This window comes from Megalops cyprinoides, chromosome 15 (assembly GCF_013368585.1).
Source record: "Megalops cyprinoides isolate fMegCyp1 chromosome 15, fMegCyp1.pri, whole genome shotgun sequence".
NCBI lineage: Eukaryota > Metazoa > Chordata > Actinopteri > Elopiformes > Megalopidae > Megalops > Megalops cyprinoides.
In genome coordinates, this window is record NC_050597.1 from 20,896,564 (window position 1) to 20,907,481 (window position 10,918).

The 10,918-nt window shown below is 41.0% G+C and overlaps 1 non-coding gene across 1 annotated transcript; it reads left to right on the plus strand.

Annotated features, from left to right (window-relative positions):
* The first annotated feature begins 8,995 nt into the window (after nucleotides 1-8,995).
* trnah-gug lies at nucleotides 8,996-9,067 on the plus strand. Its single transcript has one exon. It is a non-coding gene; the product is annotated as a tRNA-His (tRNA).
* Nucleotides 9,068-10,918: the final 1,851 nt, after the last annotated feature.

Below are 10,918 nucleotides of genomic sequence, written 5' to 3' on the forward strand. Positions count from 1 at the left end.
CAAGCTTGCAGATTTTTTTTTTTAAAAAATGTATTTACATCCAAAAATATAAACATGCTATCAAATTACCATATGGGCACAACAGAAAGACACACATCTCCCTGAATAATTATACTGTATGTGGAGCCGAAGGCAGCATTGAGCACATTAATTTAACATGCATTTTCCCCAATATTTAATTAAATGACACTTTCTCATGTTTGTTTTTGCAAGTATATTGAATATTTAGGTTTGGTATTGAATACCTCTGAAATATACATAACCAAGAATGTGTTAAAAAAAAAAAAACAGAAACACCTCTTACCTAAAATTTTGTTTTGGTTCCCCATCTGATTGTGCCAGAGCTGAAATGTCCTTTGCCATTGCTGTCCTTCATGTTTCATTGAGAGTGGAGAACTAGACTTATATTGTGGTTATTGGACTCATATGATCAGCGAGATGTCAGTTCATAAAACATATCTATTTTTAGAGCTAATAATCACAACGTTTTAGGTTTAAACCTCATATGAGGCATTGCTGTCACACCATCTTAACAGGAGGCTCCTGAGGTGAAATGGAGGTCAAGGTATGCAGGCAGGATGAAGTTTTAGGGTTAGGGTTAAGCTTAAGGCTAGTGTAACCATTAGAGCTATGGTTAGTGTGACTGTTGCATTTTAGTCACCGATCAACTTCAGGTTAGGGTTTGGATCAGTTTAATGATCACTTCTTAGGGCTAGATCTATAGTGATGTTTGGGCTCATATAATGCACACATAGAGGCAATTGACATTTGGAGTGCCCTTTGTGTTCCTGTGTGAAAAATTTTGGGTTTTATGACCTCAAATTTAGTACACACATCTCGGAAGCAACTTGTGTGAGTATTTTACGCTTAGCTTTCATACTTTTTGAGATGGGAATGTCATGGACGTCTGTGGGAAAAATGATACGCAGTTTGCAGGTCCTGTTTACAAACCTCATGATTATATGGCCTCAAATTCAGCACATATGGTCCGGAGCCAATGACACACAATCTAAGAGTTTTACATGCTTGGCTATTACAGTTTGTGATACATTACATTATTGGCATTTAGCAGATGCTCTTATCCAAAGTGACTTACATAGGTTACATTTTTTTACATGTTACTCATTTATACAGCTGGATATTTACTGAGGCAATTCTGGCTTAAGTAGCTTGCCAAGGTACAGCAGCAGTGCCATAGTGGGGAATCGAACCAGCAACCTTTCAGTTACTAGTCCTGCTCCTTAGCACTATGCTCCACTGCTGCCCTATAAATGCATAAATATCCTGTTTGTCTATGAGGGGAGTGATTGACAGTTATTACATTGTACAACGCATTCTGGTGGGGACTGTTTGGACAAAAATCTGGCTAGGAGACTAGTTAGCCTTAAATACTAATATGTGGTTTCTGGAGGAACAATCATTGGGAGGTACTTATAACTTCAAATAAATATCCAGAGCTAGATATGAATCTGTAAACAAGGACTGTAAGTTGCAATGGGTAAGTCAACCTGCCATAAAAATAGATGTGCAAATAATACAATGTAAAAATGCAGTGCTAAAATGATTAATAAATGAAAAATTCCAAAAACAGAATGAATAAAAACACAATATAAGTAGGCAAAATGCAGAAATAATGTCATGTGTAATCATCTGATATTTAAAAATGGAAGCCTGCATAGATACAGTATGTACCTGTATGAAAAACTACTATTATGTTATGCTATTAACTATGCTATTATGTTATGTATTTAACAACCCATTGAAAAAATCTACAATAAGCAGGGAGTCATATACTACACAAAGCAATGTTTGGTTTCCTCTGAGTCTGGGATTAGTTGATCTTCATGCACACATTCACATTCCCTTCTGATTGGTTCATGATGACAGGTACTGCCCTCTGTTGTCATTCAGGAACCCATCTACAGTAGCTATTTGCCAAACTTTCCTACCTGCGTCCATTCAGAACTAGCTCAAATTACTTACTTGGCTTACAGCTTTGTTTACCGGTTATAGTCAGGAGGCTTTCCGTGAAGTAAATTTTGTTGATTTTTTGCCCCAAATGTACTTCACCTCCCTCAACGAAGTATCCCATTTTTTCGTCCAGATGTCAGTGAGGAGATGATTAATGAGTGTAATAAGTTATGGTTGTTCCTTTCCATTCCTAAGTATTTTGGGAATATTCTTTTTTTTTTGTCTTCTGTCGGAGGAGAAGTTGACATATCTGGGTCATGATTATCTCCATTTGGCAATTTGTAACCTGTAGGACAACTGTACGAACCAAAAAATGAAACGTACATAAAGGTGTTTTGGCAGCGATGACCATACAACAGTAATTTATGTGCTTGACTACATCACCAGAGCACGACCTGCCCCCGTTGCTGTCTGTGTTTTCCCGCTCATTTCATTAAGTAGTAAAGTCATGTTTGAACTTGCATAGCAGGTGCCACACAAAGCAACTTTGAACAGTCGTTCTGTCAAATACAGAGGTGAACCATCTCTTTATTGCTGAGGGGCTGTGTAATGGAGTTGCAGTGCTGCATCCACGCCCTTGGCCTCTGCATAGCACAACAAAAAGTACGATTTTCTGAAGGAGCTAAAGGCACAGCTTCCAAGCCAAGGGAGCCAAATACTCTTCCTCGAGTTCTAGTGTGGTGATGTTACCCTCTAAAGCTGATGCTTACCTGCTCCTGCATGGTACAGCTAGCAGTGGAGATGCAGGTGCTGTTTTTGTCAACTTGGCTGAGTATATGCACAACCATCAGAAGGTGGGCAAGACTCATGCTGTCTGTGAGATGTGATTGGACTGAGCAATTGATACAAAAGAGAGAGTCAATGTTATCATCAAACTTTGTTGAGAAGTTGCCTGGTTGCCTTTCTTAGTCTGTGTTTTGGTCAGCTCAGTGATACATACTTGAAACTGTAAACACTGTAAACAAAAAAAAAATGCATAAACATAAATAAGTTGCAAGAATTCTGGAGCAATTTAATTTAAACGGATCTGCACATCTCCTTCAATCTGTTTGACCTCAATCAAGGTGGAGAGGTTCTTTTCAGGGAATCTCTTAGACTTAAGCATGAACAATAGCAACAAGACTAACTAACAAGCACAATAACAGGGAAACTATTTATATCAACCGCGTGGTCAAAGAATGTACGAAACAGATGGAACTGCTGAGTGTTTAATAAGACGCAGATTTCAAAGTGCCTTGTTCCAATGATAATATGTGCAGTAGAAGTATTTCAGGGCTATGCTTCTGATAATTTTATCTCTTTCCCCTCAGTATCTCTCTCCCTTTATTTTTCTGTTTTTCTAGTACCATGTTTAGCTGGTTGCCTTTAGATAGAAAGGCAGCTAAGTAGAACAGCAGGTTTATTGTAAGATCTGCTGTATTGAGAAGTCAAACTAGCATTTTTATGGGCAGGTCTGCATGTAGGAATCTCAGAGGAATGTAAAGCAGGTCAAGTGTAACGGCAAACTTTGATGCATGTTCCATTTATTGTAAGGGTCATGAGGCCTCACCCTTCCATCACTAGTAAAACGTCCTTTACCAATAGTATGTGAGGATGTAAAACATCTTTATGTCAGTGATCACATGAATGTATGTATGAAGATATGCATTTGCGCATGAGCTCTGTGGTCTGAGACAGCTTGGTGTCTCTTGAGAAAGAAAGCACATGTGTGTTCAGGGGGCCCAGTGAAGAGAGTGGGATACATCTGTCTGAATGTCCACAGTGACCCAACATCATGGCCCGGTGCACCAGGGTGTCAGAACTACACATGGCCTGAATGTCTCCAGACAGGTGCAGCAGCACGTTGATTTGTATAAACATTCAGAGGTATCCATGAAACAAAAATAGTTTGGCTTCAATATCATATTGCCTGAAAATAATTACTGTTGATACTACTGCTGGTCATGACACACCCCCAACACATTTTAAATAGAAAATTTGTGTCACCAACTCCTAAAAAACACGCAATAAATGGAAACCCCTGTGAGCTTGCTTTTCATACTGCGGTATGATTACTGGTTTCCATATACAATAGTACTCAGGGTTATGAAAATTATTCTGAGAAAAGTATATAATTTTACATGAACTCTCAGTCAGACTGATGCATGATGTACAGCCTCTGCATAATGTACAGGGCCTGCCCCCTGACAGATCCTATTCCCCTTCTCTACTGAATGAAACCCTTGAATGCACAAAGTGAGCTTTGAGGCAGAGGTGCCCACTACCACACACACTGTGAGCTGCACATTGAGGCTCAACCCGAATCTGCCCTGTTTATGACCAGCATGATGTCAGCGCTGTACATATAAGCAGTTGCAAAGACAGCTAAGTCTCTCTTTCTATCTCTGTCTCTGTTGTGACTCTGTATTTAGAATGAATTTATTCATTTAATCATGTCCAAATTACTGAATGCCACTGTTTGTAAAGATCAAGCAGGATCACAGAAACCAGACATCTTTATTTTGTCATTCCCACCTCCTATACTCCCACTGTCCCTGGTCTCCAGAGTTTCCTCCTGGAGCCACAGTGAGGAGCAGTGCTTGGACAACTGGACATAAGACTGAAAAGTGGCCAGCACCTTGTCTCAGGTGGGACATAACTGCTGTATGCATCAGAATGTTTTTTAGCCCAGAGCTGTACCTCAGTACATATTCAGCTGTGTCATTGCATAATGCCCCAGGGTTGACCTAGATAAGGCTGTCAGCCAAGCAAAGACATAATGTCCACCTCACTCCCTGGACTGGGATGCATTTGAGTTCCAGCTCCACGTGGAATCGTGGTCACAGCATTGAGAATGATGCTATTGCTCCTGCTTTATCAAAAGACTTCCCTTAAGAGTTACGCAGTCAGTCCATGTTTCCACCAAATTAACTATATGTAAGGAACGGAATGCGTTAGGCGGTGCCCGTGACAAACATGGTTTACTTTTTTTAATGGAACCGAGCTGCAAATTTAAAGAGCCGCTTTACAGCATTCAGTTTCCATTCAGCAAAATGCTCAGGGAACGGGTGGTAGGAAACAGGACCGTAATGTATACCACATGGTAAATCACCCCTACATTTTCCTTGTAAAAGAGGGAATGTCGTAATAGGATTAACAGTCCCAATTATGCTCAATTAAACAGAACGTGAGCTTACGTGAAAGGCCACATGGCCATTATAGTGTGTGCAAGGCAGCCTTGTGCTGTACCTTTTCCCTCCTGCCATCTTCCCAGTCGTGTAAATAGCTTTAGTTTGACATGTCACTGATGCAAGGACAGTATTAAAAAATAGCATCTCAGGGGGAATCATTTGATTCTTCAGACCAGGCAACCCGGGAGATACGTGCCTTAACATCTGTTTGCTGCCATAAAGTCATGTGTTTGCTTTGATGGTCACTCTTTCCACCCCTCTCACATTGTTCTAGGCCTCTTAGAGGCACGTGGATGTGGACCATAGAGTAGAGATGTGGTCCAACTCCCAGCATTCCTTTCACATGGCCACTCAGCCCAACCATTTGCACCTCACCTTGCTGCCCTATCAAGGGCAGAGGTCAGCCTATCTTCCTGGTTTGAAAGCCAAAAACACATTCTTTGTTTACAAACCATTGCAAGGAACAAAAGCTAACATTTGGAGTACAATATTCCCCTGCTGGTAGCCAGTTTGACATTGATGTTTAGCAAGGCACAGACTGACTTGCTTTGCAGTTCCACGATGGGAAGTAACTTGATTGACATCTTTTCCCTGGCTTTATGATGGTCAGCTTAAAAAAATAATATATGTTCTGGCAAAGACTGTGGAAATCTGTTGCAGGTTTTCCAATGGTTTTCTAATAAGCTTAGAAAGAGAGAGAGAGAAAAAAAAAAGGAACTACTCATATCTTTTGAAAGGCCCTGATACAATAATAGAAGTTCCACTGCTGTGCAGCAACATGGCTGCAAAAGCCATTAGGCTGTAAAACGACACGGTGTGATCGTATGTTTCCATTGGCGTTGGGAAGGGAGCTACATGTAGCGTTGTAGTTCTGCTCCTGAACCAGCGCGCTCTCTCTCCTGACACGGTACAGTGAGAATCGGCGGTTTTCTCCGTGACTCCTCGTTCTGCAAGCGGAACATTGGACAGGTGGGCTTTCCTGCGCCACTACAACTCAAAAGCCTTTGAAAGCACAACTGTGTGTCAGTATATCTTTTTTTACAAGCTGTTGGCTTTTCCCAATGCCATAGGTTTGTCCCTTTGGCTGAAATTTTACTGCTTTCATTTCTGCTGTCACTTTTATTGAGGGCGAGATCGTATCATTTTATTTCCTTGTAGGTTCAAGCATGTGACATAACACATATAAAGGCGTTATGTAAGGGGAAAATGACCTCTGAAAGCAATAAATATCAATACACAGTAAAATATTACAAATGTATCCACTTTTGCCCCTTTCATGCACATTTAAATATATACTGCATTGGTGAATGTATTTTACAGCAGATAGTTTACAAAGAATTCAACAGTTTATGCAAGCACATGTCTCTAGCTATACACTATATATTTTAGTGAATTTTTGTTTCATATATCACATATTCTTGAGAGAGTGCAGCTGGTCTGATAGGCTGTGCCTCCCTCCAGAATTGAGACTGTAGATTCATAGATATATATAAAACCATTCATCATCAGCAGTAATTGCTCTCAAAAAATGAGATATGTGATTGTTTTTTTTTTTTCTTGTGGCTCATATATCTAGAAGGGATTGTTGTAATTTTCTGTTATTGTAATGGAAGTTGGTCTGCTGCAGGTGTCAAATCACAGCACGAAGTGTGGTTATGGACCTGAAAGCTTTAAATTGAAAGTGGTGCACTCCTGCTGTTCTGGCCCAAGGGGATGACGTTCTCCTGTGCGGCAGACGTTAACATGCTCACCTATGCTACCGAGCTCCACTAAATTCTCCCCCTTAACTCCCACAGAAACCTCAGCCAACTGATAAATGCTAGTCTAATTATCCTAGTCAATGACACCAGTGGAACAGAGGCGGGCGTGCCGCGGGTCTCATGCTGCGACCTTCCTTGCTCAGGCGCCACACCGTGATATACAGTTAGATTGCTGAGCTCAAGACCAAGGTCCCCAGATAAGGGAACATACCCTACTTTCGCTCTGGCTCTAGGGGGTGATGTCAGCATTCCGAAGTGGTCTTTCACATGCTCGCTCATGCTGCTCATCTGTTAATAACACCACATGATCACCTACAGAATACTGTGAACCTGCAGCAGCAGACATGGCCATTCAAATGCTGTGTGTATATGCTCAAGGAGACTAAATGCACGAGAGGGTTAAGGGGCGCCTTGCCAAATGCCTAGAGAATGGTACCATATCTGAAATCTGATGGCACGGCTCTCGGTGTGAAAGATGTTTAGGGGCGAAGCCAGCTTTTCAAAGCTGGTAAATCACTGGCATGCTTGATGTTGTTTGATGTGAGAAGGGCTTGTAGGAGGTCATGACTCTTTTTAGCTATGATATAGTGAAGCCTGCTGGCATTGCGGGCAGCTTGGATCTGATTCACAGCACTTTTTGAAGTAATCCTCTACTCATCTGTTTTGTTTCCACGACGATGACCAAAACCAGAAAATAGCTGATTGTAAAACAATAAAAATCCTTGTGTCTTCAAGTTGGCCAATACAATTTTGCGCAAGCAAAGAACATTACGCATGAAAAAACACCACATTTACTTCTCATTCAGGAATTTAAATGAAGGTCTGTAATAGCTTACTGGTGTAGTTTGTTTTGGGGTGAAATATTAAACACATCATAATAATACATAGCACAGAAGTGAGGTACATGCTCGTTTATGGAAACTGCATTACAAAAAGAAATCACTGACGTCAAAATGACGGGGTTAATGCTATCTTGGAAGCACTTTCCCCCATGCAGGTCAGTATCAAGCAGTCAGGGTAGTTCTGTGATCATCAAGACTGCAGATACCCCCTCCAAAAAAACAAGAAAAAAAGACGACACAATAGCTGGAGCATAATTCAGTAGTTTTGGAGAACTGATGGTTTTGATTTTCTTGTTTAAAGAAGGAGCACAAAATTCTTGCATTGTAAAAACTGAATTCTGCCATTCTCAAATGGCACGCTGTCACAAGATGAATGGAAAGTTCCTTCCTCCTCCCTGCCAGCTGCCTGGTGGATCATGCTTTTGGTGGTTTCCTCAGTACCAGGCTCCCTCTTGAACACGCTCCCAGCTCAACCTTGCTCTTGTTTCCACCTCAGTTCATTTTTTTTTGTTCCAAGAGCTTTTACTCATTGAAAGTAGTTTGATTCTTGTCTGATTAAGTTGAGTGGTAAGGTTGAGCAGTCACCACGGGGGCTTCTAACGCAGAGGTGCAGACAAGGCCAGCGCACAATATGTTTTTTAAGTTGTGTCACAATGCTTCACCAATCCCGCCTAGTCACACAACAGCAATCTCTCCTCTTGTTTTTTTTTTTTTTCATTTGGAGCTGTGTAATGCATTGTCAAACATAATTTTAATATTACTTTATTAATAGTTTCAGCAAAAGGTATTCCTTTAATCTTGGTTTAATTTATACATAGCAAATATTTCTACCAGAAGCATTTCATGCATCCCATTACATTGGAGCAGCATTGGAAAGATGTTAACACTATTGGAATTAAATTACATGTTTCATGTGTATTGTTTGTTGTGAAAAATGTCTTTATGTAAACCAATAAATGGTACTCCTGTCTGCCAGCCCACCAGCCTCATCTCCACCAGTCTCTCCCTGTCAGTTCAGCTGTCTAAAGGGGTGGGAATTTTAAGGTAATTTTGGTCTTGTTCAGTAGTAGAGAGAACAGCCATTTGGTCACTTGTATTATTTTATCGAGCTTGGGTAAAGAAAAAGAAACTGTCGCTGGCTCAAAAGTTGGATTTTAATGAGCTTGTTCACACTCTTTTAGCCCAAACTAACATATACATGGTAGGGAATGAAACGACAGCAACTCCTTCCAACCTGTGTGGCAGGTGGCTTGTCGTGATCGTATAGTGGTTAGTACTCTGCGTTGTGGCCGCAGCAACCCCGGTTCGAATCCGGGTCACGGCATATGTCGTCTTTGGCTTTTATGAATAAACAACAAAAAAACCCCACATGTATTCATGAAAACAAATGCAAAAAAATGAAACTCTTTCATCTCTGAGTTGCACAAGTTAACTTGTGGTAGGGCTTGTTATACTCACACTCACAGGTCTGGGAGGATTGTGAGTCTGGTCTGATGCTGTTGCTTGTTCGAATTGATAGATACACTTATGTTATATTGCAATGGAAGCTGCTCTGGATAAGAGTGTCTGCATTAATATAAATGTAATGCAATGTTTGCATTGCTTCATTGCATCTCAGTGAACCCCTCAGATGCTACGTTGGTTACTGGTTACATTGTTTCTTAATACTGTTCATTATCTTCAGCATTTATCTTCAGGTTTGGATCTTTATCTTTAAGGAAAAATGTGAATTTCCACCCCACCACTTTTAGATTGGCGACTGTGCCCCTGTTCTGATGAGCCACTAATCTGAAAAACTTGAGCTTCTGGTCAACTTAATGATTTACGACTCTCACAAGAACTGTCATGCAATTTCTTCCAAAAGATGTTTTTCATGGTTCTCTGCCAATATGCCTTTAAAAGTCATGTGTTGAGTTGGACAGAGCGACGCAGGTCTAATTAAAACAATGTTCCAGGTGCATATCACATAAGGCCAAGGTTTTTGTCCATGTCCCATCAAGAGGTGAAATTGCCAAAACAAGTAAAAGTTAGCTAAAGCCGTTTTGATGATCATGTATTTACGAGCCATTTGTGAGGTATTATAGACCGTCACAGTTAAAAAGTAAAAGATGTGAATAAATATTCAGCACATATAACAGCCAATAATCTAATAAAAAACACAAATCATAATGGCGTATAACAGGCCTAATAGAGAATGTGCAGTACAAGTAATGGTAAGACTTCCTTAACATTCAAGGTTCAAGAGTCAGTGCCTGGAATATTGAACAATCACAAACAGATAAATAGGGTCTGAGAGGGGTGGAACAGGGAACCCAACCACAACTACTCTATGTCTCTGTAGTCCAGAGCCAGGACATAGTCTTTCGCAGTCAGAGCGTTTTAAGAGCATTAGGGGCTGTTTTTCAGATATACTTAACTTAATTCAATGAAGTTAATTTAAACAGATTTAATTTAAACATTAAAAAGATATATATGTACATAAAGGGAGCAAGGGAATGTGTATATTTACAAATTTCCAGTACATGGGACTGCGCTCTCACGGAGCCACAACTCCAGGATGTGTTTTTTATCCCCTGTGCTGGGCTAGCCCTTGTGCAGAGGCGCCCGGCGCAATCTGTGGCACGTTGTTTTTTTCCATCTCTGCTCTTGATTAACGTCTGCCTGCTCCCTCCGGAGCGCATGCGAGCGCTCGGCAATGCGCCCCCTCCAGGGAGACGTGTGCTCCGTTACAGCGAGCTTTCCCCTGGTGCTCGAAGTCCCGAAGCCGGTGTTCAGGTTCCGGAAGTGTATCGGGATGTAAGCGCACATGCCCTGAGTTATGTGTGCCTTCACTGTACATGTGGAACTTACAGGGCCAAGGAAACACCTCCGCCCACCTGCTCAGCTGTGATCAGACCTTTAATTTGGAGGGCTTGGCCACATTTCTACCAGCACCCACCTACACAGGCTTCTCAGATCTCCTTTCACATCTGAGGAACTTGAAATGCGTTTTTTTTCACCCTACGCAGAATTATTTGATGGGTGAATGCATACTTGTTAATCCTTCCAAAACAAAAAAAAGCAGCAAAGAGAAAGACATGAAGACCTTTTCAAAGGGGCTTTAAATTGCCAAAAAGCGTTGGATTTTTTGGCTGACATTTGGGCTGACATACATTCTGTGTCCAGGGTAATAAAC